Source organism: Arvicanthis niloticus, chromosome 9, assembly GCF_011762505.2.
Source record: "Arvicanthis niloticus isolate mArvNil1 chromosome 9, mArvNil1.pat.X, whole genome shotgun sequence".
In the NCBI taxonomy this organism is placed as follows: Eukaryota; Metazoa; Chordata; class Mammalia; order Rodentia; family Muridae; genus Arvicanthis; species Arvicanthis niloticus.
In genome coordinates this window covers 4,599,106-4,626,332 of record NC_047666.1, presented here as the reverse complement: position 1 = coordinate 4,626,332, position 27,227 = coordinate 4,599,106, and the positions used below count along the sequence as shown (strand labels likewise).

At 42.1% G+C, this 27,227-nt stretch overlaps 1 long non-coding RNA gene across 1 annotated transcript; it reads right to left on the bottom strand.

Annotated features, from left to right (window-relative positions):
- Positions 1–994: 994 nt before the first annotated feature.
- On the bottom strand, positions 995–16,629 carry LOC143443611 (uncharacterized). The gene is made up of 3 exons (XR_013112744.1): positions 16,517–16,629; positions 3,146–3,349; positions 995–1,171 (listed from the first exon to the last, which is right to left on the bottom strand). It is a non-coding gene; the product is annotated as an uncharacterized LOC143443611 (long non-coding RNA).
- Between the last annotated feature and the right edge of the window lie 10,598 nt (positions 16,630–27,227).

Below are 27,227 nucleotides of genomic sequence, written 5' to 3'. Positions count from 1 at the left end.
TCTCAATGGACAATTTAGTCAGGGCCTCCTTAATGGTTCTATTCATCCTCTCTACCTGTCCTGAACTCTGGGGTCGGTAAGAACAATGTAATTTCCAATCAAATCCCAATTGTCTGGCCAATCCCTGACTTACCTGGGTGATGAAGGCAGGCCCATTGTCTGACCCAATTACCGTTGGTACTCCAAACCTGGGTAGAATCTCTTCCAGTATCTTCTTGGCCACCATAGCAGTTTCCTTTTTGGTGGGAAATACCTCAACCCATCCTGAGAAAGTGTCTATAAACACTAGGAGATATTTGTTACCATATCTGGCTGGTCTTACTTCAGTGAAATCAACCTCCCAATATGAACCAGGTCGGTCTCCCCGCAGCCTGGTTCCTTTTACCTCTTGGTGGTGACCGGCGTTTGTGAAAGCGCATGCTTTACACTCTCGTACTAGTTTGTGAGCTAGTTTCTTCAACCTTGGAATCTTATACCAAGACCGGGCCACTATCTCCATCATCTTTTCAGGTCCCAAGTGGGTCCACTGATGAAGCCCAGATAGATAATGTAGGCTTTCTTCCTCTGATAGGGGCACTGGCTTAGCCCATGGCAGTTTAATAGGGCCAGGGACCTTGAGCCTGAGTTTGACGGCTAAAATCATGGGTCCCTGAGCAGCCTTCTTTGCTTCAATGTCAGCCATCTGATTTCCTTTAGCAACAAAGTCAGTTCCTTTCTGATGGCCAGGACAATGGATTATAGCCACCTTTTTTGGAAGGTGGATTGCCTCTAAAAGGTTTAAAATCTCTTCTTTATTCTTAATGTCTTTACCTGCTGAGGTTAATAACCCTCTCTGTCGGTAGATAGCACCGTGTACATGAGCAGTAGCAAACGCATATCTACTGTCAGTATAGATGTTTACTTGTTGTCCCTCTGCCAGTTTTAGGGCTTGTGTTAGAGCCACTAGTTCTGCTTTCTGCGCTGAGGTTTCTTCTGGCAGAGCTGAGGCCCACACTGTCTTTTTCCCATCTACCACTGCTGCTCCTACTTTTCACTTACCCTCAACCACGAAGCTGCTCCCATCAGTGAACCAGGTCTTCACCCCTGGCCAGGGCTTATCAGTCAAGTCTGGACTGCTGGATGTTTCTTCAGCCAGTATTTCTTCACACTGGTGGATCACAGAGCTGTCAGCCTAGGGTAGCAGGGTGGCAGGGTTTAGGATGGCCGGTGGGGCAAAGGTGATACGCTCAGTCAAGAGGAGACTCTGGTAATGTGCCATTCTGGCATTTGTCATCCAGCGATTGGGAGGTTGTCTGACTATGCTCTCCAGAGTGTGGGGGACCACTATTGACAGTTTTTGGCCCAAGGTTAGTTTATCAGCATCTCTCCCTAGTAGAGCCGTAGCTGCTATGGCCCTTAGACAGGCAGGCCAACTACTGGCTACCGGGTCTAGCTTCTTTGAGAGATACGCCACTGGGCGCTTCCATGGTCCCAGAGTCTGAGTCAAAACTCCCCTAGCGACCCCCTTCCTCTCATCTATATAGAGGGTGAAAGGCAAGGTCAAGTCTGGTAAGGCCAAGGCTGGGGCTTCTAGCAGAGCCTTTTTCAAAGCATCAAAGGCTTTTTGATGTTCCTCTGTCCAGACAAACTCCCCTTGTTCTTTAGTCAAGGAGTATAACGGTGCTGCCAGGGTGGCAAAATCTGGGATCCACAGTCTGCAGAACCCAGCTGTCCCAAGAAATTCTCTTACTTGATGAGGGATCAACTGACATTATCAGTTCACTTTCATGAGTTCCAGAAGTTTTGCTATCAACACTTCAATACTCTAGTATGTGTATTAGCTATCTATGTCTGTTTATCACATGATTCTCAAAGATTAACAGTTTAAAATAAATAAAAGTGTTTAAACAGCCAGGCGGTGGTGGCACACACCTTTAATCTCAGCACTTGGGAGGCAGAAGCAGGTGGATTTCTGAGTTCGAGGCCAGCCTGAGCCTGGTCTACAGAGTGAGCCAGGACAACCAGGATTACACAGAGAAACCCTGTCTTGAAAAACCAAAAAAAAAAAAAAAAAAAAAAAAAAAAAAGTGTTTAAACAATAAACACTTATTATTTTGTATTATTTGTGAGGAAGAGAAATCTGGAGTCATGTAGTCTGTAGATTCTTTGTCAGAAGTCCTTATGAAGATGGGTGGTGCTGGCACATGTCTTTTATTCTAACACTCAGGAGGTGGAGGCAGGGGCATCTCTGAGTTTGAGGTCAGCCTGGTCTACAGAGTAAGTTCCAGGAGAGAGAGAGAGAGAGAGAGAGAGAGAGAGAGAGAGAGAGAGAGAGAGAGAGAGACTTTCAACCATGTATACATATAGTGAGTTGGGAGTGAGCCTGTACTATATTAGATCCTGGCTCATAAAACCAAAAAATAAAAAAATGAGTCCTACTAATAATAATCTAATAATAAACGTGGTCAGTATGAAATAAGCTGCTGGACATGTTGTCTCACAACTGTAATTGCTGTACTCAGGAGGATGAGACAAGAGAATTGTCTTGAGTCAAAGGCGAGTCTGGGCTACATAGTAAGTTCCAAGCTAACCTGAGCTACAGAGTGAAACTATCTCAAAAAGCCAAAATATATAAATAAATAAAACATGAAACAAGCTTGCAATTAAGATAGAAATACTAAATGGGTAACTATGTATGTTATTGTCAATTTAATTTGTAATAAAATCAGTTGGGAACAGTGGTGTATACCTATAATCCTAGCACTGGGGAGACTGAGGCTGGGATTGGAAAGCTGAAGTGTAGCCTGTGCTGTATAGGCCTAAAAGAGGCATAGAACAGAAAAAAAAACAAAACCCAACAACAACCTCCTAGCTTGTGAGCTCGTCCTATGAACCTGTGGCCACATGTCTCAGTAAAAGGACCATCTGAGGCCAGACTCAATGGTTCTCCACTGCCTCTGTGGTTCTCTGTGAATTTGTTGACAACTCTCTTGTTCTACCTTTTGTTCACAAGTCTCCTTGACTCTATAGATGTTATAAAAATTTATGACATCTCTGCTGGCTGCTTTCTGTCAACTTCTCAAACTATGGGAAGGAGTCTTAGAGTCTTGATTCACACACACACACACACACACACACACACACACACACACCTCTATCTCATTACCTGTAGGCAAATCAGTAGGTCATTTTCATGATGGTGAATAGTGCTGCCCCTGGGCACATGGTCCTGGGATGTATAAGAAAGCAAGTAAGCAGGACATGTGGGACAAGCCTGTAAGCAGTGTTTCTCCATGACTTCAGAACTTGCATTTAGGTGCCTGTCCTGTCGGAGAGTCTGCCATGATTTCCTTCAGTGATAGACTGTTACCTGAAAGTGTAAGATGAAATAAAACCTTTATCTCATAGTTGCTTTTTTTTCATGGTATTTAAAAAAGCAATAAAAAAGTAAATAATGCATCACCATACTGCAATAGGTAGAGCTGATGTGTAATTTTAATTTTAGCACTTGGGAAGTACAGGTAGGAAGATCAGAAGTTCTGATCATTCTCATCTGCACAGGCAAAAGATCCCATTTCACATGCTTCTCTCAAAAAAGAGAAACATACATAAAAATACATGTACATATGTGACAGTATAGAATGGTTTTATAAAAATGGAATTATAGAGAATTTTTACATTATAAAGTTTAGCTTACATTTTTTTTTTTTTTTTTTTTTTTTTTTTTTTTTTTTTTTTTTTTTTGGTTTTTCGAGACAGGGTTTCTCCGTGTAGCCCTGGCTGTCCTGGAACTGTAGACCAGGCTAGCCTCGAACTCAGAAATCCGCCTGCCTCTGCCTCCCAAGTGCTGGGATTAAAGGCGTGCGCCACCACCGCCCGGCTAGCTTACATTTTTTAAATTAGATTTTTTTTTGTTTTATTTTATGTGTGAGTGTTTTGCTTGTACTGAAGACCTCCATACTCGGGAGACCCTTCCTCAAGCCTCCGGATCTCGACCACCCAAAAATCACAAGAAACCATACCTGGATGCAATCAGCAGAGGTTTATTAGGGGAGGAGCCGGTGGTCAAAAACGGCAAGCTCTTTAGCTCCAAGAGCAGGGTTTTTGGCCCCGTGTGGTGGGTTAAAGGGTCTTTTATAGCATGGGGTGGGGGGGAGGAAGGCATTTTTGCGCTCTTACACATGATTGGTTGCTTTACAAATTTTGAACATAGCACTGGGAAGACCAAGGGAGGGGTAACCAAGAACAGTGGAACATTTCAGAGAATCTAGCCCAAATGATCTAGAGTCATGTGAGATCACTCTGCACACTCATTCTTCTCAAAAATGTGGTTTTCACCATGCTATTGTGTCCTATTCTGCCATTTCAGATTACTATCTTTACTTTTTCCGGCTATAGGGCTATGGCCCCACCTAGGTGGTAGCATCTTTATCTGTAGTCAGGAATGTCTTCCTGCCTTGGGCGTGGCTTGGGGAATATAATCCAGCAAGTGTCCTTCACCTGGAATGTGAAGGCCTGAAATCTTATTTTCAGTTCCGAGTTCTGTAAGGCGGAAAAATCTACACATATTTCATAAAATGGCCTTTATAATTTTTCACTCTACAGTACTCTGTGTGTGCATCAGGTACATGTTTCTGAGGAGGCCAGAAGAGCACCTCAGAGCGCCTGGAAACTGCATGATTGGGAGCCATTATATAGGTGCTGAGATTTTGTTTATGTGTTTTTTGTTTTATTTGTCTTTTTTTCTAACACAAGGTTTCTCTGTATAGCCTAGTCTGTCCTAAAACTTGCTGTGTAGACCAGGCTGACCTCAAACTCAGAGATCTACCTGCCTTTGCCTCCCAAATGCTGAGATTAAAGGTGTGCCACCACTACCTGGCTAGATGCTAAGAATTTAACCAGGTCATTTGCAAGAGGACTAAGTGCTCTTAACCATGGAGCCATCTCTCTAATCCCACACATTTTTGCCCTTTCTATGAAAAACACATCCTGGAAGCTGGGATCAGAACCACTCTACTTCTAATTTTATTACTTGGGAGCTAGAGCAGGAGGGTCAGGTGTTTCAGTATAGCCTTAGCTACAACCAAGAGCTTGAGACTAGTCCAAGCTACACAAGACTTTGTCTCTAAAATAAATAGAAACAAAGAAAGAAAGAAAGAAAGAAAGAAAGAAAGAAAGAAAGAAAGAAAGAAAGATGCCCTGGGGATATGTCAGCATCCATCCATTGTTGTTTTTTTCTATTTTTTCTATTGTTCTTTGTTTTGTTTTGTTTAAAGACGGGGTTTTTCCTGTGTAGCCTGGCTGACCTGAAAGTCACTTTGCAGACCAGGCTAGCCTCTTGAATCTCATAGAGAGCCATTTGCCTCTTGTGCCCTTCCCCCAGCCTTAAGCAGACCTGAAAGACCTTGTTTACCACAACAGACTAAGTGATAGGATCTAGGTGGAGTTACCCACCTTGGCTGCCCAGAACTTACAAGAAGAACTGCCCCTTGAGACATCTCCGGCTTCGACAAAGGATGGGTTCCCCCACCCATCTCCGGCTGAAACAAAAAAGGGTTTTGGTGGAGCTTCCTCTTTAAATTGAGAGCTGAACATTAAATTTTGAGCCTTGATGAGAGAACTTTGTCTTGGCTTCATCTCTTCTCGCCCTCCCTCCATCCTTTTTTTCATTCTCAGCCCCCCTTTCAGGTGAACTCAGTTGATCCGTGGCCGCAGGCTCAGACTCTGCCTCCTGAATAGGGATTAAAGGCTTTCTCCACCACTACCTAGCTTAATTCATTGTTTTTCTTTAAAGAATTCAGTATTACTCTTTGGCATAAGTGTAACAGTATCACTTTAGAGGAGATCCATAAGCTGGGAATGTAGAAATGTGAGTCCTTATTCTCCTTGGCCCACTGCACCTGAACCTCCCTCCCAGCTGAGAGGATTCTCCATGGAAATTGATTGCTTGAGACAGACTGTGGGGGAAAACGTCAAAAAAAAAAAAAAAAAAAAAAAAAAAAGCTGAAGTCATTAGGAATCAAAAAGATTTGGTTTTGAGAAACACCCTAAAGGGAAAAAAAATCAACATACACTTAAATCTTCGCTCAACCACAGGTCTTCTCTTGTTTAAAAACTCCACTCTTCAAAGACTTTCATTGCCCTTAGAAGACACAGGTTCCTCAGAAGATTAGGCATTTCAGAGCCTGTCTGGTTCATGCTTCCTTATATTGTATGCATCACCATTTTGTTCTCAAAAGCTCATACTGATTTCTACACTTTGTGAAAATTACACTTATGTTCTGTGTGTGTGTGTGTGTGTGTGTGTGTGTACTTGTTGCCATGATGTGTGTACAACTGCTAGAAGATAACTTGTAAGATCTGATTCTCTCCTTCTACCATGTGGGACCTGGGGATCAAACGCAGATTGACAGGCCTGACAGTAGTACATTGTGATAGCTATTCTTGGTTGTCAACTTGACTACATCTGCAGTTAACTAAAAATTCAAGCAGCTGTGCACATCTATGAGGGACTTTTCTTGACTGGATCATTTGAAGTCAGAAAACTCCCTGGTAATCCAGATCACTTGAAGGCAGACGACCCACTTCAATTCTGGGCCTCTCCTTCTTGGGGCAGCCTATATAATGGACAGGAAAAATGGAAGCTTTTGATTTTTCCTGCTTGTCTTCACTTTCACTGGCAAGTTCATCTGTCCTGCTACTGAGGCATTCCATTACTGTTATTAGAGCTGTTGAATTTTAAAGATCCAAAACCAGGGGACACGGTCCCCCAGAGACACTCATGGATGCGGGACTCATTGCAATAGCATGAGGTTTATTAATAAATTAATAAAAACCAGTGCACTGGAGTTCTCTTGTATGCCAGCAAGAAGAACCCCGAATTTTAGCTCTGGGCAGCTTATATACTATTTGTACAAAATTTATGAGGGTAGTTATACAATTATTTCTTATACATTAACCATAAAGGTCAAACTCCAACAGCAGTTCCTAGGCTCAGTTTCTGTTCCCAAGCCTGGTTGCTAAGTAACTCAAATTTGCACCTTATCTTTTTACAACAAAACAGGTCAGTTGCCGGGCAGTGGTGGCGCACGCCTTTAATCCCAGCACTTGGGAGGCAGAGGCAGGCGGATTTCTGAATTAGAGGCCAGCCTGGTCTACAGAGTGAGTTCCAGGTCAGCCAAGGCTACACAGAGAAACCCTGTCTCGAAAAAAACAAAAACAAAAACAAACAAACCAAAAAAGAATTGCAAGAAAACACAACCAAATAAGTGAAAGAATTAATCATCCAGGTTTTACTGTGTTAAGGGCTCATAAACTCTTATCTTGGAACTCTTATCTTATCTCTTATCTTCTTCCTGGAATGTTTGTTTGAGTCTTTGGAATGTGCTTCTCCTGGGATGTGTCCCTGGGGGAAGTTAATGTTTGAATCTAAAACTGAAATAGGAGCTTTTTATTAATTTTAAGTTTCTATAGAGCCACATTTTTCCTTTCTTTCTTTCTTTCTTTCTTTCTTTCTTTCTTTCTTTCTTTTTTTTTTTCTTTCTATTTTTTTTTTTTTTTTTTTTTTGAGACAGGTTCCCACTATATATATCCCTAGTCTGGAACTATCTAAGGTGAATCAAACTGGTCTTTAAATGCATGGAAATTCACCTGCTTCTGCTTCTCAAGTGCCAGAACTAAAAGTGTTTAGCACCAAAAAGTACTGGGATTAAAAGCGTGCACAGCCACACCTGGCCATTTTTAAACATTTTAGGATCCTGCATTAGTTACTTCCCTGTTTCTGTTATAAAACACCAGAACCAAGGTCACTTATAGAAAAAAAAAGTCTATTTGGGTTTATACTTTTAGAGAGATAAGAGTCCTTCACCATCACTTGGGGAAGCATTTTAACAAGCAAACATGTTTCTCGGATTGAAGCTAAGAGCTTGCATCTTGACTCATTTAAAAAAAGGCCAAAAAAATATGTGAGTGGTACATGATTGTGAAGTCTTACAGCCCACACCCAGAGATCTATTTCCTGTAGCATGGCTACACCTTCTATGTCTCCCCAAAAAGTGCCACCAACTTGGGATCAAGTATTCAAATAACAGAGATTATGGAGGACACTTATCATTCAGACCATCATTTTCTATACTCTCATGGCCATATAATAATGCAAAATGCATTTAGCTCAATTTCAAAAGTCCCTATATACTTTCACAGCCTCAATACTGTTTCAAAGTTCCAAGTTCTTTTAAGATTCAAATAACCTCTTAGCTGTAACTCCTTGTAAAAATCAAAAAAGCAAATTACATACTTCCAACACACTGTAACACAGAATATATATGCTACCATTCCAAAAAGTACAAATGAGGTTATAGTGAGGAAACATGGGACCAAACCAAGACCAAGGCAAATCCCAAATCCTGAATCTTCATGACCAATATCAAAGGGTTTAGATGGCTCTGCCCATCCCAATTTGCTCCCTACAAGATACTTCCCTCTCTTGGGTTGGTCCTACTTCCTGTATGAAGCTCTCCTTATCAGAAATTCCATGGATCTGGCTTGCTCAAAGTCTTGGGATTTCCAGTGTAACCTCGGCTTCATTTTCACAGTGTCATGCAATGACTTCTCAGGACCTCCCTTGCCATAGGCCTGAAACCTCCATCTTCTTCTACAGATTTCTTGCTATTCACCTACATCTGTCTCCCATATATTTAGTAGAGCAGTGATCTCTACATACCTTGGATTCCAGCAGCACTTAGTAAGTATCGCTAGAAACTAATTGAAGCAGAAACTATCCATTTTCAGATACTCAACTTAAATTCTCCCAAATGTTTACTTTGAAACTGAACATTAAGAAGGAACACCAACTGATGGACCAGGGAATCATGTTTCCACACACATTTGATCACCTCTGAGAACTGCCAAAGAGATCTTGCCTATAATAAATCACTAAAGTAATCTGTGCTACCTGCTCTTATTTGTAGTTTTGATCATGTGGCCATGCACACAGAAGACTGATTTTTGAACTAGATAGTAACAGTCACAAATCATAGCCAGGAAGAGCTACCAATTCTGGTTTTGGTGACTAGCACTATTTAATGTCTGACTCTGGCAGGATAACATTACCTATGATCTTCCAGATGCCCTCCAAGGTCCAGGTAAGACTTTGAGAAGCAATGAAGTTTGTCAAGTAGTTAGATACTAATGTATGGGGGAGGGGTGTGTATGTAAGATTGGTATTAGTCACATGTGAGTTCCCAAGACAGGATATATGGACTATCAGGACCTGGAAGGCAACAAACATATTTGTCTGATGGTCTTTCTTGCCCTGATAACCCTAAGCAAGGTTATAGAATGTTTTGAAAGTGGGAGGCAAGTGGGATGAATGTGGGAGAGCTGGGCATCTGTGTCTGCCCCACAGAAATTTAGATGAAATAATAAGATTGTTTGAGAGCCATCTAAATGCTAAGAAAAACTCTAAGGTGCTCATTCTCAAAGAAGTGTGCGGCCAGCAGCTATGGGAAATCATTTCTACTTTTGTACAGGGTGAAGGGAAATGTAAAATGGTAAACTATGATGATAAAAGTTATAAATGAATCAACACACTTGCTGTAGTGATTGATGCTTAAGAACAGGAAAAGTGCACGCCTTTAATCCCAGCACTTGGGAGGCAGAGGCAGGTGGATTTCTGAGTTCGAGGCCAGCCTGGTCTACAGAGTGAGTTCCAGGACAGCCAGGACTACACAGAGAAACCCTGTCTTGAAAAACCAAAAAAAAAAAAAAAAAAAAAAGAACTGGAAAAGTTCTGAGGTAGAGCGTATTCTCTGAGGATGAAGAGGAGGTGGGATCACTGACTAACTGTAGCCTGTGTTTTCTACCAGCAGCACTTTTTCCTTCCAGGTCAGTTAGGAACACTTGATGCTTGCATTCACTTTGCATTATGTGTGTTATGAATGTCTTTGAGCTGACTATGGTTTGGAATCTTAAACTTTTTTTCTTCCAGATTTGGGAAATAAGTAGTGAGGTACATAGAAATACAGTGATTTAAAAATTAAAACATGTCATTGAGAGCCAGAGGAATCCACATTGAAATATCTTTATCATTTACTTTAAAATCTTATGGATTATAGATCATTAATGATGGATTCTTTTAATAAATATATTTGCATCTTAAATATTTATGTGTCATAACAGTTTCTTTAGAGGCTATTTCAAATCTATATTTGATTGAATAAAAAAAGTCAACAGATTGAAAGAATTGTCTTTTGGCTTTATGCAAATCTTTAGAATAATTACTCTATAATAATTATGACCATTTAAAAATATTTTTAAAAATAGTCTGTTATGTTTGCTCCTATATTCAATAATTGACTATAGCTGAAATATAGAAATATTTATCTTGAATATCTACAACAAGCTTTTCTTGTAACAGAATATTATTTTTTTCTATCTTTACTTCTTAAAGTCAGTGGTTCTCAATCTTCGGAATGCTGCAATCCTTTTATACAATTCCTCATGTTTCTGTGGCCCCAACCATAAAATTATGTTTGTTACTACTTTATAATTATAATTTTACTACTGTTATGAATCATAATGTAAATACTTTTTGGAGATAGAGATTTGTCAAAGGGGTCACAACCTTGAGAACCACTGTCTTAAAATATCTACTAGTTTTTGGTTAACCTTGATAAATGCTCAATTCCAACACAATTTACAACCTATATGGTTGTTGTGCTTGTTAGTTTATATCAATTTGAAACAAACTAAGGCACTAGAAAAGAAGGAACCAATTTACAATGGTGATTGGCCTGTGGACAAGTCTTGGGGCATTTTCTTGAGTAGTGATATGGAAGAGTCCAGCTTACTGTGGACATTGCCTTCCCTGGACAGGTGGTCATGTTTTGTATAGGAAAGCAGGTTGAGGGCTAGAAAGATGGCTCAGTGGTTAAGAGCACTGACTGCTCTTCCAGAGGTTCTGAGTTTGGTTCCCAGCAGCCACATGGTGGCTCACAACCATCTGATGACCTCTTCTGGTGTGTTTGAAGACAGCTACAGTATACTCATATAAATAAATAAACCTTTTATAAAAAGAAAGCAGGTTAAGCAAGTCATGGAGAACAAGCCAGTAAGTAGCACCCCTCCATTATCTCTGCTTCACTTCCTGCCTCCAGGGTCTTGCCTAATTATCCTGTCCTTACTTCCCTAGATAATGAAGGATTACCTGGAACTGTAAGCCAAAGAAACTCTTTACTCCCCAATTTGCTTTTGGTCATTATGTTTTATCATAGCCACAGAAAGCAAACTAGACCAGGTGTCTTCTTCATACCTTTTAATCTTCATGTGTAAAGTGTTGAGTTCTCCATCCCTGCCAGAATTATAGTAGGGTTTTTATTACCTTGTTAACAAAAGATCTGTTATATATTGTGGTTATCTCTGTTTCTTGTATTCATTTACAAACAGAGCTTGCTCTCTGTACAGGCATGCTTGTTTATTACAAGCATGGTTGTTTATTATTCTCTTTCTTAAGTCTATATATCTGGACAAATTTGCTTGTTGTTTTCTGGCGCTGTGCCAGTGAGTGACTAGGATTTGCACAATGTAGGCTCTGATTCAGTGAGCATCTTATGTGTTCTACTCTTCAGCAAAATGTAGATGCAGCCCTGCTGTGACTGCATATGGACTTTGATCTTCCAAACAGAGAACAGAGTATTGCTTGCTCAACCACCGTTCTTCCTTTCATTTTTCTAATTATCAATGGATCTAAGTACCTATGGCTCAGGAACGTGGGCCATATATTAAGAGAGGGGATTATTGACTGTGAAAGGAAAAAAACCTCATCAAAAATAAGGAAGGAATATTTGTATGGGAGGCTTCCTTTTAAAGTGGCCATAATTCATTGCTCCTGGCATCTGAAAGGCACATCATGAATAGTCCAGGAGAACAGGATAGCTGATAAAACCAAAATGGACACTGTCCAAGCTTCCACTGTCAACATCATGGTCCCTTTGCTGCCCACCTTCCCCCATCCATCGCTGAATACACTGGTGAAAGCAAATAACATCAGGAGGAATGCCAAGGAGTTTACAGAAGAGAGAAGGATGGTTGTTGACCTCTGAAGGCTTCTCCATTCTCCCTAAGGAGATTGCTAAACCTCCATCAGATTCCTCAAGCTTCACACCTGGTCACCAAAACTGAAAGAACTGATGTGAGTGCAAGGCATAAAAGTTTTGACTTAGGACACTTGGTTGATTAGGCAATCTCAGACTGTGCCACCTGCCAGGCTGTGAACTTCTCAGGCTCTAATCAAGAAACAGCTCCAGGAACCAGAATCAAGGACCAATGGCCAGGGCTCATTGGGAAATAGACTACACAGAAATAAAAACCAGGAACATATAGATATAAGTATTTGCTAGTTTTTATAGATACCTTTGCAGGATGGGTAGAAGCTTACCATACAAAGAAGACTACCAAGGTAATGGCAAAGAAGCTTCTGGAAGACATCATACCCAGGCATCATACCCATGCCTACCCTGTTTGGGTCTAACAGTAGACCAGCACTCATTTCTCAGTAACTCAATCTCTAGCACAGGTTCTGGGGACCAATTCAAAATTACATTGTACATACAGACCCCAGAGTTCAGGGAAAGTAGAGAGGATGAATTAGACCCTGAAGGAGGACTTGACCAAATTATCCCCTGACACTGATGGTGACTGTCTCTCTTATCTTATGCCTTATATAGGGCTAAGAACACCCACCCTATACTTCAGGTCTCCCCCACCCCCTTTTTGAGATCCTATATGGGAGGCTCCCTCCCATGTTGCCTAACTTCCAATATGATATCTTAGCTGAATTTGACCAACATAAGTTTTTAAAATCATTGGAAGTCTTCCATAGGGTCTAGAAGCAACTCTGACCTGCCATCAGCCTGATTTATGAGTTTGCTCCTACCCCTACTCCCCTCCCATTGCTTTGAACAAGGTGAGAAAGTCTGGATTAAGAGACATAACTACAAGACTCTGGAACCTCACACAAAGGACCACACATCATGACCCTGATCATGCCTATGGCTATTAAGGTAGACAGGATCAGGACATGGATACACCACTCTCACATTAGCCTGCCAGGAGAGAGATAGACAATCCAGCAGTTGAGGTCCCAGCAGAGGAGACTTCCAGGGGAACTGCTACAAGAACAATGGAAGGTCATTACCTCATACCTTCTCAATCCACTGAAACTGAGATTCCAACACTTCTGATCCTGCTTGTTTTCTGCTTATGCTTTGCTATATCAGCCACTAGCCCCCTTACTGTCTGGATACTCCTAGGGGCCAATGCAACAACCTTGTCATCAAGTTTACAGTAGCTGGCAGGAAGGCTGATTGGACTGCTGATTCTTAACTCCTCTTGCCCCAGACTTAACACAGAAATGTTGGTTAACTGCACAGGGACTCTGTATTAGAAATAAGGTACACCCAGCCTATTCCCATTTATAACTACACTATAACCCCTACTGTTGCAGGATACATGCTGCCTCCAGAGAATGCTTGGTGGGCTTGTACCTCAGGGCTTACTCCATGCATATATGGCCTTGTAATTTTTTTTTTAATTTTTTTGGTTTTTCAAGACAGGGTTTCTCCATGTGGCCCTGGCTGTCCTGGAACTCACTCTGTAGACCAGGTGAAAGATCCCCGAAGGGAGATCCTCACTCAAATCTGGATCAGTGTGCACCCAAAGACACACGAGAGACCTTCTTGATGAAACAGCAGAGGTAGTTTAATGGCGAGGGCCCTCGGGTTGAAACATATATCATGCAGGAGATAGAGGATTCAACTCAGACCCCAGGAACTTTGGGATATTTATAGGTAGAGGTTGGGGAGAGCTGGAAAATTTGGCACAGTTACATATGATTGGATATTTTAAACATCAGCAATTTGTGTAAGCAATCATTCGAGTTGGCAGGATGACTAGTTATTTTTTGATCATGAAACCTTGGACTTCCTGGAAACGGGGAGAGAAAAATCAACACTAGATGGCCCATTACTCACTTGGGCTTGTTTGGACTTGTCTGGGCACATCCTTGCATGCCTTTTCATTTTTGGTCACCCTGACCGTAGAGGGACCTAATATTTTTATTATGACTATGTTTAACAAGTTGTTGGTGGTCTTTGCTGACCATGAATTTTTGTTATTTGTTTCAAGCTGTTTTCAAATTTTATTCTCACATTTCCTACTCCTTTTGTTTAAAATAATTCTAATCTTCGAATTAAAGATTAATATCTTTTCTGTCTCTTACAGTTTCATATTCTTCTCTTAACACCATTAACTGAACAGTATCTACCTTTTCTCTAACAAAAGTTACTAATTTATTTAAAAACAAAAGTAAAATCACAAGAGGTCCAGCAAGGGAGGATAATAGGGTCGTCATCTACCAACTTTGCTGCGCCTCTCTATCTTTCTGTCTCTGGTCTAATCTTTCTCTGAGTTTTATATAGCTCAGAGTAGCACACAAACACCTTTCTTTAAGGAACAGCAAGTCTAACCCTATTCTGTTCTGTAGAACAACCTCTGAGAGGGAAGTCGATGACTCTTTTAACTTTTATATATTTTGTGGCACATAGTTGTATATATATATATATATATATATATATATGTGATCACATATATAATAAAGAGAAATTGTAAAAGGAACAAATTTATATAACTCTGGATTCACATTTTCATTTCAATCTTGGAATCACAAGTTGTCATTTAGCCTCGGGTATTCACACATTAAGTCCCACCCTCTAAGGTGAAGAATGAAAAATTATAAAAATTTTTTATAGAATATATACATATATAGATGCTTTTTAAGTTCTTTTAGGGACATGGAAACTTTTCTCTGAAACAAGCCAGGCCAGTTTCAGGAACTGGCTGTAAAGAATGAAAGTCATTCAGGTGGTAAAAACATAATGACAGGGCTGTGGCTCTATGGCTGGAGCTAGTGAGAAATAGTTAATAGATAGTTGACAGGGTAGGGCAGTGATATGGTAAAACCACATTTTTAGAAGAATGGGTGTACTGAGTAATTTCCATGGCTATTAACCATTCAGGGTGGCTTTCTCTGGAATGTTTCACTGTTCTTATGTTATGTATCCTTGGCAACCCTTCACCCCCTCCCCACTCCCCTAGTTTGTGGTTTTCCTCTTTAAAAGACCCCTTAACCCATCACTCGGGGCCAAACCTTGCTGTTGAGAGAGAGCTTGTGGTTTGACTGCCGTCCAACTTCCCTAATAAAGCCTCTGCTGATTGCATCCAGGTATGGTTTCTTGTGATCTTTAGGTGGTCATGATTTCCTGAGACTTGAGGAAGGGTCTCCCGAGTTTGGGGGTCTTCAAAGGCAGCATTATCCCTGCCTCTAGGGTGGAACTGTCTCAGGAGTCAAGGCCTGCTGCTCTTTGGCCTTGTAGAATAGCAGGTGACCTTGAGCTAAACAGCAGGGGGTTGCTCAGGCATCTAGATCTTCTCCAGTTGACATCAGGCACAGGTGTTGGTCAACTTCAAGGAGGTCAGATGATCAACAGCTCCAGAAACAGTCTTTAAGTAGCCTGAAAAATCATTTCTCACACAAGAGGGACATTCTGGGTTTGGAACAAGGACAAAGGACACTCTAGCCAGCGCCAGTTCCCGGGGGGAGGGGGGAGGGTAATTTAGTTTTAGGGTTCTGTATATTCTCTCTACCTGTCCTGAGCTCTGGAGATAGTATAAACAGTGGAGCCTCTAATATCTCTGACAATTTATGACTTACCTTAAAAACAAAAGTAAAACTGCTATTTGATCTAATTACCTAGGACACTTGAAACCTCTGGAAGGTCCCTATTCTAGGCTGTTTTTTCCTAGGTATTTTCTTATTTACTCTAAGTCTCATAAGTCTTTGTTTGCTGGCATATCTTATGCTGTCTTATTATTTCTCTGGACCAAACCGGAGGTCCATTATACGCTTTAAATCTCTTGGCTGCTTGGTTGTAATCATATCTTAAGAGTCCATCTGTCGTGCTGGGTGGTGGTGGCACATGCCTTTAATCCCAGCACTTGGGAGGCAGAGGCAGGCTGATTTCTGAGCTCAAGGCCAGCCTGGTCTACAGAGTGAGTTCCAGGACAGCCAGGGCTACACAGAGAAACCCTGTCTCGAAAAACCAAAAAAAAGAAAAAAAAGAAAAAAAAAAAAAAGAGTCCATCTGTGCATTTAGCCTGGTAAGTCCTTTGCTTTCTGGGGAGTATAGTTCTCCCTTCTTGTGTGCACCATTGCCTCTTTTCCTGTAGATAGTAGCTGGCAGGATGGCTAGCAATCTGAGTTCTTTCTCTTACTCTGTGTCTTAAATGAGGCCATCTCTTAGGCCCCAAACCGGCAAGGGCTCCTGTATTAAGCCACTTGATCTGTCTGGTTATTTCCTCAGGCCACTGAGTCTCCTCCCTTTTGGTGTCCTGAGAAATGAATATTTACAGCTGCTGACTTCATCAGGGTTTCCTCTTTTGGTATATAGCCCTGTGGACATGGGCTGTGGCAAAAGCATACCTGTTGTCCATGCAGATGTTGGTTTTTTTGTCAGCCCCAAGTTCCAAGGTTGCTCTCTGCACCAATGAGCCCAGGGGTGGGGCATCAGCCTAGATGACATTTGTGTCCACCACAGTAGCACTGGCTTGTCTCTGACCAGCATGGAGAAAACTGCTCCCATCTGTAAAGCAGGTTACCTCAGCTCCCGGCTGGAATCAGTAGGAGAAGCCTTTCTTCTACCCATTAGTTCTTATCAGTTAGTTGCAGCCCATCTGGTAGGAAGTGTATCTGGGCCCCCATCCTGGGGAGTAAGTCTCAACCTGACAGAGGGTAGGAACAGTCTAGGATGACCATAAATGAATGGGATAGCCAGCCCATCTCTTAGTCCACCATTTTTCCGGTAGTCCATAAATATATTTTTCTCAGTGACCTGAAGGAGGACCTGTTAGTATTCCATCTAAACTCCACCTCCCCAGTTACCTGGCAACAGCCAGGTATGCTCCTCCCTACAGTTACCTGGCAACAGCCAGGTATGCTCCTCCCCACAGTTACCTGGCAACCGCCAGGTAGCCTGATCTACTATAAAAGGGGCTGCTTGCCCCCTCCTCTCTCTCTTGCTGTCTTACTCTCTTACCCCGCTCTTATACCCCCTCTCTCTCTGTCCCCCCCCTTCCTCTCTCTCCACGTGGTCATGGCCGGCCTCTACTTCTCTTATCTCCCCACCTTTGCCCTTTCCCCTGAATAAACCTTTTCCCACTTAGAATGTGCACACTGGTCTCTTTTCTGTTTCTCTCTCTCTCTCTCTCTCTCTCTCTCTCTGCCTCTTTTATCACATCCCTGATATGGAAGACTTTCTCAGCAACTTAAATTCTTTTCCTGTCACCTTTCTTTTTTTTTACCTCCTTCTAATCTCAGCAACTTATCTCCACTCTTCTCCTTCACTCTTCTTCTAGACTTACACTAAACCTTCTCTACTCTTCTTCTCTATTTCTTTCTTCTAGACTTCTCTCTAGCCTCCCTGTTTAACCTCATGTGCCTTGATCAAAATTAGTGGGGTCTCATCCTCTTTCTTAAGACCTGTCAATGGGATCTGGCGTGGGCCTTCAGGTGTCCCTTACCTTCTGTCACATGAAGGTCTCAGTCACATCTGGTCAGAAGTAACCCACTCTGGACCATGGCCTGATCAATTGATGGGGGGGGGGGGTCCCCATGTCTGCGGGAATGTTCCTTTTCTCCAGTATCTTCTTCTGCTCTTTTGTCTTGAAGAGCACTCCTGAAAACCAGAATCTATAAAGGTCTTGGGAAAGAAAGGCTTTTATTTTATTTATTGTTTTGACCACCTGTAAAAGCAGTAAATAGTCTTCTAGAACTCTGTACAGACTGATGTATTTGTGAGGCTGTATGACTGCTGTTTACATCACATTAGAGACCACAACCTAGTTCAGTCTGCAAACAGTACCTTGTTTACAGGTGTAATGTGAGCTCACCTCTGAAGCGCTAAGAAAAAAATTCAATCAGAATGAATAGCCTTATCTACAGCATTTCACAGCAAGGACTATTAAGATGTTGAAGGCTCACATAGTATTAATTTGACACTTATTTGAATTTAACTTTTGACAAAATAGAAACTTTGGTCATAGTTCTACAAAAACCTTTTAAAGAGTTATTTCTGATTAGAATATTATTTTAGAAGTGATACACAAGAACAAGAAAGTAAACATTTTTATATTTAACATAAGAGCACAAGTCTTCACCACTTCTTTAATTTTATCTTATCTGAACTCTCATCTTTGAGCCAAATCTTGATGAAAGTCTCATATAAATAATGAAATTGTCTCAGACAGAAATGGCTAGAAAGTCTATCAAAACGGAAGCCTATATATATATTTTTTCTGACACAGGACAGCTTGTAATTTTTAGCTGTAAATTAAGAAAAAAGTATTTTTTTTACTTATTAAACTGGGAAAAACCACTATCAACTCTCTTATTACAGAAGCCAAAAAACTGCTGGCCCCCTTCCAAGAGCCGCTTATGAAAACAGTAAATTTATTCAAGGTTCTTTCTGCTGGTGCCCTTCTCCTGGCCACAGAGCAGGGCAAATTATCAGTTTTTCTTGTATAAATTGAGACTGTCTCTCAAGTAAGTTTTAAACTAAATTAAGTAAGCAGTTTTAACCAGTTCTTTTTTTTTTTTTAATAAATAATTATAACTCTCAGGTGAATAATCTTGCTGGGGCTGTTTTGTCCAGCATGGCTCAGGGAAGATGTCTCTCTCCTCCGCCAGGTTTTCTAATTACCTGGGCCCTATCTATCTTCATAGATGGCTGGTGGAAAACTGCCCAGTTGTTGTGGGTGGGCCACCCGAACCATGGTGCCCCTCGTCAAAGGACCCACCCACCTCTCTGCTCTGTAGCAGCACTCACCAGCGGCTCTATCTCTTTTTCTGCCAGTGGTCATGTTATCTCTTTTTAACTCAGGATGTTTTACGCAGTGGTGGCAGGGAGGGGTCGCAGAAAGACTGTCTCACTGTTACACATAAAACACAACCACACAGAAGTAACACAGTCAGACACACTTGCCCACATTTGGTCTTACAGAACCAGTCAAAGGCAACCCCTAACGGGGAAGGATTCCATGTCTTCCCCTCAAGCAGGAGCACTCCATCTCCTTTGTTCCGAAACAGGGCAGTCAGACCTTCCTGACTCCTTCCTGCCTCTGGAGCATCCTCCAGAGCTGCAGCCTGTGGCCCTAGCATGTCTGCATCCGCAGCCACTGAGTCCTTATGGCCTACAATGGCAGCTGCTTAGAAACCAAAACACAAAACACAGACATAGAGACAGAGACAGCACTCAGATACACACCATTCATACAGACCTACCTCCAAGGGGTCGTTGGGAGTCCTGGGTGGTCGCACAGATCCTGGACAAGTTTTTCCCGGCCCATGCACCAAAATGAAAGACCCCTGAAGGGAGACCCTCATTCAAATCTGGATCAGCATATCTCACGCAGGAGATAGAGGATTCAACTCAGACCCCAGGAACTTTGGGATATTTATAGGTAGAGGTTGGGGAGAGCTGGAAAATTTGGCACAGTTACATATGATTGGATATTTTAAACATCAGCAATTTGTGTAAGCAATCATTCAAGTTGGCAGGATGACTAGTTATTTTTTGATCATGAAACCTTGGACTTCATGGAAAGGGGGAGAGAAAAGTCAACACTAGATGGCCCATTACTCACTTGGGCTTGTTTGGACTTGTCTGGGCACATCCTTGCATGCCTTTTCATTTTTGGTCATCCTGACCGCAGAGGGACCTAATATTTTTATTATGACTATGTTTAACAAGTTGTTGGTGGTCTTTGCTGACCATGAATTTTTGTTATTTGTTTCAAGCTGTTTTCAAATTTTATTCTCACACAGGCTGGCCTCAAACTCAGAAATCTGTCTGCCTCTGCCTCCCAAGTGCTGGGATTAAAGGCATGTGCCACCACTGTCTGGCTAATATTTTTATGTTCTACTATAGCTTGTACCTAGAGTGACTTATTACTCTGGGGAGGATGTCTTCAACCAGCTAGCACCTTGAGTTAAAAGGGTGGCCATTTCCACTGTGTTACTAGGTTCTCTCCTTGTTGAGAGCCCAATATCTTTTCTGTCTTGAGCAGGTTGTGACAAGGCTTTAGTATCCCCTCAGGGAGAAGAGCGACAGATCCTTCTCCACTCAGGGGTCATATACTGGATTGACTGTGAGATTGTCAGTTCCACGAGAGGGGAGATGCCAGAAATGGAGAGTTTGACATTCAATTGCTCTTTAATAATGCACAGCAAACAATATATTATTACCAACGCTAAGGCTATTGCCACAATGAGGTATTGCCACATTTCCTATGCATTGCCTCTATCAATATCAGCACAATGAACACAAATAATAAATTTCTAATTACCAAAGAAATAAGCATAGCAATAAGTACATCATTGATTCATGGGTTATAAGACCTGAGTTCTTATGCTGGTTTCAGCTAAAGGTCCAGAATCCAGACCACAAATCATTGGGCACGGTAGATGCTGTCAGTCTCTTGGTCAGGGGAGGATCACTTAGGTAGTCATGACTACCAGTGTGATAATGTACTCCAGCTGAGGCTCCTCTTTATGCTGAATTTGGGGTTACTGCTGATGTGCACGGCAGATAGCCAGATGAGTCTAGCTACCTCCATGCTATGACTTCACGGCAGGTGGTTATCTTACTTATTTAAAACAGCTTATTTTTACATATTTTGGTTCATAAGGTTTCAAAACAACTTTTGGTTATCATAGTGCTTTAAAACATGTCAAGACTTGTTCTCTTTCCTAGTAAAAAAATAGAGTTGGTCCTGTTAAGGGCCTGCTTTTTACACTCCCTGATGTGGAGCTGGCTGGAGCTGCTAGTGTAGGAGCCTCAAAAACATCTCAAGAATTTGAGATGGGGCAAGTCCAGTTTTTAGAAGCTGCCACTCCACCTGGCCTGAGGCAAGGCAATGGATCAGCAGTAGTTTCCAGATTTCCTCAGCTACTTCCTTAGCCAACTGTTTCCAGACCTCCATAGCAAGTTTCCAGCTCCCATACCCTATAATGGAATATCCATAGAGATGGACCCAGCAGATTAACATAGAGGCCATCTACCCTAGAATTCCCTAATGTGCTTTAAATCAGCACTGCAAGCTCACTTGGGTGTCTCTTTATCTTGGTAACGGGGAGACCTCAGCATGCTGGACTTCTGCAGAATAAAATCCTCCTTGCATTTACCTGCTATTTGAGTCTGAGGTGTCATTCTGTGGCAAATCATAAATCCTTATACTATAACTGTCCCAGTAAAACTGTCTCCCTCCTTTCACTGCCCCTCAAGTAATGAAGGAATCTCAGGTCTTAGCCTAAACTTAAAAATTAACGTCTCCAGAAACACATTCTGGGAGAAGCACATTTCAAAGACTTACACATACATCCCAGGAGAAGGACGCAAGATAAAAGAATTAAAAGGTTATCAGGAAGCTGGGCCCTTAGCACAATAAACCTGGGTAAACAGGAGCTATGGTAAGATAGACTTAGCTAACACTCATTATCATAAGATAATGTTGCCAAGAAACCAAGCATGGTAACAGTCATTTAAGGTCAGGCTTTGTGGTTAGCATTGTCTAAGAGGTGATTGTAAGACTGCCCTTGTAAACCCTATGAAAACTGTATAAAAACTGCTCTTAGCTGTAGCTCAGTTTTCCTCTAGCCTGCATATGGAGGAACCCCAGTGCACTGGATCAATAAACCTCTTGCCTTTGCATCAACCCTCCTGATCATGAGTGTTTCTGTGGGAGCATGTCTTCCCGGTTTGGATCTCAGGGTCCAATAGACTAGGCTTCATGAGTTATCCAATGAAAACTTCAGTGCCAGGTGTGGGCATCGCCGTGGATCTGTGAGTTTCCAGAGGATCAAAAACAAACCCAAAAACTGAAAGTAAACCAACTCCACAGACTGTTTTTTTTTTTGTTGTTGTTTTGTTTTGTTTGTTTGTTTGTTTGTTTGTTTTTGAGACAGAGTTTCTCTGTGTAGCCCTGGCTGTCCTGGAACTCACTCTGTAGACCAGGCTGTCCTCGAACTCAGAAATCTGCCTGCCTCTGCCTCCCAAGTGCTGGGATTAAAGGTGTGTGCCACCACCGCCCAGCTCCACAGACTGTTAACATTGCTTTTTGTTGAGAACCAAGCTGCCCCATGTTTGGGGGCCAAAAATGCTGAGAATTACTCTAGCCCACTTTGGGGGCCCAAGTGTCTCGGACTGTTCTGTCAATGTTGGGACCCGCACTGCCAAAAGCCTTGGAAGCTAAATTGTTAGAGCTCTCGCTGCCCCAAGCTGCTCCAGTCTGCAGGTTGGGGTTCAGCAAGAGAGAGAGTAAGGACGGGATGTGAGGAATGGAGACCAGACAGAGTGTGATTCAATCCCATTTATTCTTCAGTCTCTCTTCTTCTCTCCAAGTCCCAAGTCCTAATTCCTAGTCCCTAGTGCCTTCAAGTTCCAAGTTTCTTCTTCCAAGTGCTAAGTGCCTAATGTCTAATTCCAAGTTCTTCCTCCACGTGCCAAGTGCCTAATACCTAATAATCTTCCAAGTGCCTAATTTTTACTCCAAGTTGTTCTCTCTGAAACGTCTGATTCTCTGTTTTCCAAATTGTTCTGACCTCTCCTATCTGCCTCTTGCTTTTTATATGTCTCACTTCTAAGCCACGCCTCTAAGTCACGCCTTTAATCATGCCCTCAGGTCTTGTCTCTAAATCTGATCTCTAAGTCATGCCCTTAAGTCACACACCTTTAAGTCTCTCACACCCAAGGGAAAATCCTGGGTATCTAAAGCAAGAAGTTATCAGAGTGTGCTCAGCTGTTGTAGGCTATTGTAATCAAGTCTCTTGTCAGGGTATATGGCTCAAGATGGCTGCAAGGATGATAGCCACCTTCTGTTGGCTCCCCACAGCTTTTGGTTGTTCACTGAACTGGGTGGTAAGACCTTATTGCCAATGACATGCATTTTGGTTGTAGAACATTGAGAAATCACACTAGAAATTAAATAAAACTTTCTTCCTACTGTCTAGTTTTCACAGTTCCAAAAGGGTGTTGGAGAAGAAAACTAATTCACCCAAAGGTAGATCTTAAATACTGACCTGCCAGACACAATGAACTTAGTATAGGGTTTCAATTGGGGACAAGGGGCTGAGGTGCATATTTAACATATAAAGGTAGACCAGGATTCTAGGTTCTCCCAGCATCCATCAGTCCCTACCTGTTACAGGACATGGTTGGCATACCCTATCTTCTATGCTGAATTTTCCAGCCAAGGAGCTGGCCTTCCCCTTCCCCAGAAGCTCTTCCTTCTATAATCCAGACATTTTGGTCTCCCCTCGCCCTTCCTCTCTCTGCATTTTTCTCTGTACTTGCTCTTTCTCTTTTTCTCTCTCCCTTCCCTTCCCTTCCCTTCCCTTCCCTTCCCTTCCCTTCCCTTCCCTTCCCTTCCCTTCCCTTCCCTTCTGTCTCCCTCCCCATGGTGACTTCCCTGGCCTCTTTACTTGGGACCAGTGAACATGTCTCCCAATAAATCTGCTTTTATATACTTTAATGTGGCTTGAATTGGCTCATTTCACCAGAGGAGAAACAAACAATGGCTTTCTAAGTGAACTTGAGGCCTGCCCCACAGGATAGAATTCAAGCCTGATACTGAAAACCTGGCTAGAAGTCCTTGTCTGGGAATGTGATAACCTACCATTGTCAAACTGTGCTGCTCTGACGCTTGGTCAAGGAAGCCTTTCCTGCAAAGGGATAGCAAGCAATGCAGAGACTCATAATTGGTCAACGTGCTCAAGAAAAACAAATGTCTGTGGTGTGCTCATTTTTAAATAGAAAATCTGTATTGTAGAGTGAAAAACTATAAAGCTCATTTTATAAAATATATAACAGGCTTTTTTCTTTACCCCTAGACCTGAGCAAAAGAATGCAGGTTCCAGAAAGCAGAACTGAATGTAAGATTTCAGGCCTTCACTACCCTGGGTTACATTCAGGGAAGAGTACATTATCCCTGAGTCAGAGGACACTTGCTAGATTAACATTCCTCAGGGAAGCCTCAGGGAAGAGAACCCACTTGTGGGTGGGGAAGGCCCAAAGCAGGAAGACACATTTCTAACCACAAAGAGAAATGCAAGTCATCTAGGTGAGACTGAGAAATAGTTGAGCTAGTGACAGGGCAAGACCACATTTTGAGAATACAGAGTGTTTTCCACATGACCCTGATTCACTCAGGTTGCATTCCTCTGGAATTCTCCACTATTTTTATGTTATATTTCCTTACCAACCTTTCACCCCCTCCTCACTCTCCAGGTTTGTGGTTTCCCCCTTTAAAGACCCTTCTCAGACTGACTGGCTTTGTTAATTCAACTCTTGAGTGAGTGAACCGAATTGACCTTGGCTAGCCAACTCTCCCTAATAAACCTCTGCTGATTGCATCCAGGTACAGAGTCTTGTGATTTTTGGGTGGCCGTGATTTCCAAGACTTGAGTAAGGTTCTCCCTAGTTTGGGTGTCTTTGTTATCACCTCTTCCCTCTTCAGTTTTCAGGGATCATTGTGGAAGAGGAGGCAGAAAGACAGTAAAAGCTAAATGGACAGGAGTGCTATAAAATGTGTTCTGGACATGGATGACCATTACAGTCAGGAACTCACTACAGCTGTGGTTATCTGCACGAGACCTGCAAAAGATCAAGCCAACAGCCAACAAGCCAGACAACACTCCAGCAGGCAGCACTATTTAGATTTAGTGGGTTTTTTTTTTTTTTTTTGAAAGACAGGAAAGGAGGAAGGGAGGGAAGGAAGAAGGGAAGGAGAGTGTTGTGGCCCAAGCTGCCCATGTTTGGGTGCCAGAAATGTTGAGAATTGCTCTAGCCCACGCTTGGGGGCCAAAATGTCTCAGACTGCTCTGTCAGTGTTGGAACCCGCACTGCCAAAAGCCTTGGGGACTAACTTGTTAGCCTGCACTGCCACAAGTTGCTCTGGTCTGCGGGTTGGGGTTCAGCAAGAGAGAATGTGAGAACAGACGTGAAGAATGGAGACCAAACAGAGTTCGATTCAATCCCGTTTATTCTTCAGTCTCTCTTCTCTCCAAGTCCCAAGTCTTCAGTTCCTATTCCCTAGTCCCTAGTGCCTCCAAGTTCCAAGTTCTTTCTCCAAGTGCCAAGTGGCTAATAACTAATAATTCTTCTTCTGAGTTCTCTCGTCCAAGTGTCTTCTTCCTCAATGCCTAATTCCTACTCCAAGTTGTACTCTAAGTTGTACTCTCTAACCTAATTCCTAGTTCCAAGTTGTACCTCTGAGTGCCTAATAATCTGTTACTTCTCTTCTGTCTGCCTCTCGCCTTTTATATGCCTCACTTCTAAGCCATGCCTCTAAGTCACGCCTTTAATCATGCCCTCAGGTCTTGTCTCTAAATCTGATCTCTAAGTCATGCCCTTAAGTCACACACCTTTAAGTCTCACATACTCAATGGAAAATCCTGGGTATCTAAAGCAAGATGTTATCAGAGTGTGCTCAGCTGTTGTAGGCTAATGTAATCAAGTCTCTTTTCAGGGTATATGGCTCAAGATGACTACAAGGATGATAGCCGTCTTCTGTCGGCTCCCCACAGGAGATGAAGGGAAGGAGGGAGGGGCTAGGGAGCCTGGAGATATGTTAGAAGAGTGCCAGTGAAACTAGTGGGAGGAAAAAATGTGTGTGTGTGTGTGTGTGTGTGTGTGTGTGTGTGTGTGTGAGTGTGTGTGTGTGTGTGTGTGTGTGTGTGCGCGCGTGCATGCATGTGTTTTGAGGCAGGATCTCTTTACATAGCACTGGTTGTCTTGGAATTCACTATGTAGGTCAGACTGCCCTTGAACTCACAGAGATCCTCCAGCCTCTACTTCCTGACTGCTGGTATTAAATATGTACAATTCCACATTGTTTTTTATATAATAGTTACTTATTATCATGCTCATGTTTATGCAAAGCAGTGTCTTACATAGCCTAGGTTGCCTTCAAACTCTTTTACGTATCCAGGGCTGATCTTAAACTCCTGATCCTTCTGCCTCTACTTCCCACATACAAATGCCTGAGCCAAAACACCTGGTTCTCCCATAAACTTTTAAATTTTGTTTGAAACGGGGTAGCTCAGTAGCTCAAGCTGGCCTTAAACTCAATAGGGATGTCTTAAATTTTATCCCCACCTCCCAAGTGCTATGATTACAGGCATATGCCAGAATGCTCAGCTTGTCCATACACTTATTACCTTTAGATTATTTATAATAAATAATATAATCCCATCTAAACTATGATGTTCCCTCTATTGCTGTGGTCTGAAACTGAAACCACATTATATCTGAAGTGCCCTACAGCCTATTACTCTTAACTTAAACTACTGTTTAAGGAAAAATTTTAGGCACTGGAGAGATGGCTCAGCAGTTAAGAGCACTGATTGCTCTTCCTAGAGGTCCTGAGTTCAATTCCCAGCAACCACATGGTGGCTCACAACCATCTGAAATAGAACCCGATGTCCTCTTCTGGTGTCTAAAGACAATGACAGTGTACTCATATACATGAAGTAAATAAATCTTTAAAAAAAGTTAAAAAAAAAACAATTTAAAAAGGAAGAATTTCAGGGGGAAATGCTGATGTGTATTTACAGTGTAGAGTGAAAAATTATAAAGGCCATTTTATGAAATATGTAGACTTTTTCTTTGCCCTTAGACCTGAGCAGAAAAATGCAAGTTCCAGAAAGTGGAACTGAATGTAAGATTTTCACTACCCCAGGACACATTCCAGGTGAAGGACATTGCCCCTGAATCAAGCTCAGGCTGTAGGCCCGCCTATGGGTGGAAAATGCCCAAGGCAGGAAGGCATTCCTGACCACAGATAAAAGATGCAAACTACCTAGGTGGGGCTATAGCAGGAAGAAGTAAAGATAGTTAATCTGATATAGTTGATAAATGACAGGGTGAGACACAGTGACATGGTAAACCATTCAGGGTGGGTTTCTCTGGAATGTTTTGCTATTCTTATGTTATGTATTCTTGGCAACCCCTCACCCCCTGCCCACTCCCCTGGTTTGTGGTTTTCCCTTTAAAACTCTCCACGGACTTGATGTTAGGGTCGAACTCCACTCCTGTGTGAGTGCGTGGTGAGACTACTGGCTGCCAGGTTTCTTCCCTAAT